Below are 3,599 nucleotides of genomic sequence, written 5' to 3' on the forward strand. Positions count from 1 at the left end.
CAGTTCTCTGACTCCCATATTAGGTCAAATACCCACTATATTACCCTACAAGCATCCTAATCAATCATCAAATGCCAGAATTCTGATAGAAATTTTCTCTGTCTTGAGGCTATAAAAATTGGTTCCTATCCTGTGAAAGGGTTTGGCTCTCTGCAGCTGGCCTGCTGTTTTAACAGCGTTTCTCAGTCTAATAAACTTTATTCTCCTCTCATTTTGTCTCATGTCTGGAAATTCCTTTCCAACCCATGCACCAGTACCAGTGAATTTGCTCAGTCATGTCTGACTCCTTGCAACCCCATGGACTGTAGCCTACCAGACTCCTCCATCCATGGAGTTTTCCAGGCAAGAGTACCGGGGTGGGTTGCCATTTTCTTCTCCAGGGGATCTTCCCTACCCAGGGATTGAACCCAGGTCTCCTGCATTACAGGCAGATGTTTTACCATCTGAACCACCAGGGAAGCCCACACGGACCATGACAAAAAGCATGGTCAACGCTCAGCCTCCAAGCTCACTTAGTGACAAGCTAATATTGTACCCATTTCACTCTGGGAGTGGCAGTGATCTATCTTGATTGTGTTAAATCATGACCATAGGTATATTTTCTCTTTCTTACCTACATGGCCATAACCAGTTTATGGAATGCTTGATCTGCCAGCAGAGTGTACATAACATTATATCAGACCAAGAAATTCACTTTAAATCAGCAAAGGAAGTTTAGCAATGAATGCATGGTAATGGGATACATGAGTTATATCATGTTGCATTACTCAGAAGTTGCTGGCTTGAGAGAGTGATGGGATAGTTTTTCAAAGGTAATAACCAAGACACTAACTTAGAGATGCTACTTCATATGGATTAATCATCATCTTCAAGAATACATTATACACACTAAGTCAACAACTAGTATATAATTCTGTGTCATCAGTAGGTCGAATACTTGGGTATGGAATGGAAACTAAGGGCAAAAGTAGAAGTGGCTCCACTTACTATTACATTCCAATTACCACTTACCATACAGGAACGAACCTGGGGAATTTGTGCTTCCTGGCCCTGAACCCTAGGATTAGACACCCTAGTTTCCAGATAGGCACTGCTTCCAACCAGGGTCACAGCAAAAGTCCCATAAACTAAACTACAGCTGTTGCCCTGCCACTTCTGTCTCTTCCTTCTGAGATACCAGAAGTCAAGAAAATGGTTACCACTTTGTCAGAGGTAAATTGACTCTGCTTATTAAGATTGCATTGCTGCTATGAAATGAGGAAGGGAATACATTTGGCATCAGGTGACCTACTAAGCACGGTTATAATATACAGCCTTGACATACTCCTTTTCCTATTTGGAACCAGTCTGGTGTTCCATGTCCAGTTCTAGCTGTTGCTTCCTGACCTGCACACCGATTTCTCAAGAGACAGGTCAGGTTCTCTGGTATTTCCATCTCTTTCAGGATTTTCCACAGTTTATAGTGATCCACACAGTCAAAGGCTTTGGCATAGTCAATAAAGCAGAATTATATGTTTTTCTGGAACTCTCTTGTTTTATTGATGATCCAGCAATGTTGGCAATTTGATTTCTGGTTCCTCTGCCTTTTCTAAAACCAGCTTGAACATCTGGAAGTTCATGGTTCACATATTGTTGAAGCCTGACTTGGAGAATTTTGAGCATTACTTTGCTATCATGTGAGATGAATGCCATTGTGCAGTAGTTTGAACATTCTTTGGCATTGCCTTTCTTAGGGATTGGAATTAGAACTGACCTTTTCCAGTCCTGTGGCCACTGCTGAGTTTTCCAAATTTGCTGGCATATTGAGTGCAGCACTTTCACAGCACCATCTTTTAGGATTTGAAATATCTCAACTGTAATTCCATCACCTCCACTAGCTTTGTTCGTAGTGATGCTTTCTAGGCCCACTTGACTTTGGAATCCAGGATGTCTGGCTCTAGGTGAGTGATCACACTCACACTTTTGAGAAATCTGTATGGAGGTCAGGAAGCAACAGTTAGAACTGGACATGGAACAACAGACTGGTTCCAAATAGGAAAAGGAGTACATAAAGGCTGTATATTGTTACCCTACTTATTTAACTTATATGCAGAGTACATTATGAGAAACACTGGGCTGGATGAAGCTGGGCTGGATGAAGCGCAAGCTGGAATCAAGATTGCCAGGAGAAATATCAGTAACCTCAGATATGCAGATGACACCACCCTTATGGCAGAAAGTGAAGAAAAACTAAAGAGCCTCTTGATGAAAGTGAAAGAGGAAAGTGAAAAATTTTGCTTAATGCTCAAAATTCAGAAAACAAAGATCATAGCATCCAGTCCCATGACTTCATGGCAAATAGATGGAGAAACAGTGGAAACAGTGGCAGACTTTATTTTTGGGGGCTCCAAAATCACTGCAGATGGTGACTGCAGCCAAGAAATTAAAGACACTTTCTCCTTGGAAGAAAAGCTATGACTAACCTAGAGAGCATATTAAAAAGCAGAGACATTACTTTGTCAACAAAGGTCCATCTAGTCAAGGCTATGGTTTTTCCAGTAGTCATGTATGGATGTGAGAGTTGGACTATAAAGAGAGCTGAGTGCCAAAGAAGTGATGCTTTTGAACTGTGGTGTTGGAGAAGACTCGAGAGTCCATTGGACTGCAAGGAGATCCAAGTAGTTCATCCTAAAGGAGATTAGTCCTGGGTGTTCATTGGAAGGACTGATGTTGAAGCTGAAACTCCAATATTTGGCCACCTGTTGTGAAGAGCTGATTCATTGGAAAAGACCCTGATGCTGGGAAAGATTGAGGCCAGGAGGAGAAGGGGATGACAGAGGATGAGATAGTTAGATGGCATCACCGACTCAATGGACATGAGTTTGGTTAAACTCTGGAGTTGGTGATGGACAGGAGGCCTGGCATGCTGCGGTTCATGGGGTCACAACGAGTCGGACACAACTGAGTGACTGAACTGAAATGAACTGAACTGATCTACTCGGCAGATTCTTGGCACCCTTTTGCTCTGTTGTTGTTATAAATAGATAAGTATATCAACCATCCCTAAGACAGTCATGGTGCTAACAGGGGTAGAAGCCACAGGGATGAGTGTGGATTACAGCATCAGGAAAACCATCTAATCTAGCAAATGGGTAATAAAGAAAGAAAAATATGAGTTACAACCTAAGACCAACTGCAGCACAGTGGTTTTCCCTAATAAAACATAGTGGTTAAAAATCCCAAAGGAGCACTTTCTTAAACTTATGTAAAGAAAGTACATTCAAGCTGCTCAAGAGATGGGTTGTAGAAGATGCCATAGTGTATAACATAGGTAACTTCAGGATGGAGACACTTTCCAAGTTGTGGAGAGTGTTTAGCTGAATAACTGCCTTAGAAATTGAACTTTGCTGAGCCATACTAGTATATATACATATGTAAACATTATACATATGTAAATCTTATATCCATTTATGTATTACATATTAAATATGTAAAAATTAAATTTTAAAAAGTGATTGAGCTAAATTAAATGCAGAGTAAATCTTATTTTATTATTTAATGATTACTTTTCCTCCTATGGTATTTTTTCAGCTTTATTGGAGGTATACTTAATATAGAAA

General features: G+C 40.6%; 1 non-coding gene across 1 annotated transcript; it reads right to left on the minus strand.

The window, feature by feature from the left end:
- Positions 1 to 386: 386 nt before the first annotated feature.
- Positions 387 to 458, minus strand: TRNAY-GUA (transfer RNA tyrosine (anticodon GUA)). Its single transcript has one exon. It is a non-coding gene; the product is annotated as a tRNA-Tyr (tRNA).
- Between the last annotated feature and the right edge of the window lie 3,141 nt (positions 459 to 3,599).

Source organism: Dama dama, chromosome 20 (assembly GCF_033118175.1).
Source record: "Dama dama isolate Ldn47 chromosome 20, ASM3311817v1, whole genome shotgun sequence".
Classification (NCBI taxonomy): Eukaryota; Metazoa; Chordata; class Mammalia; order Artiodactyla; family Cervidae; genus Dama; species Dama dama.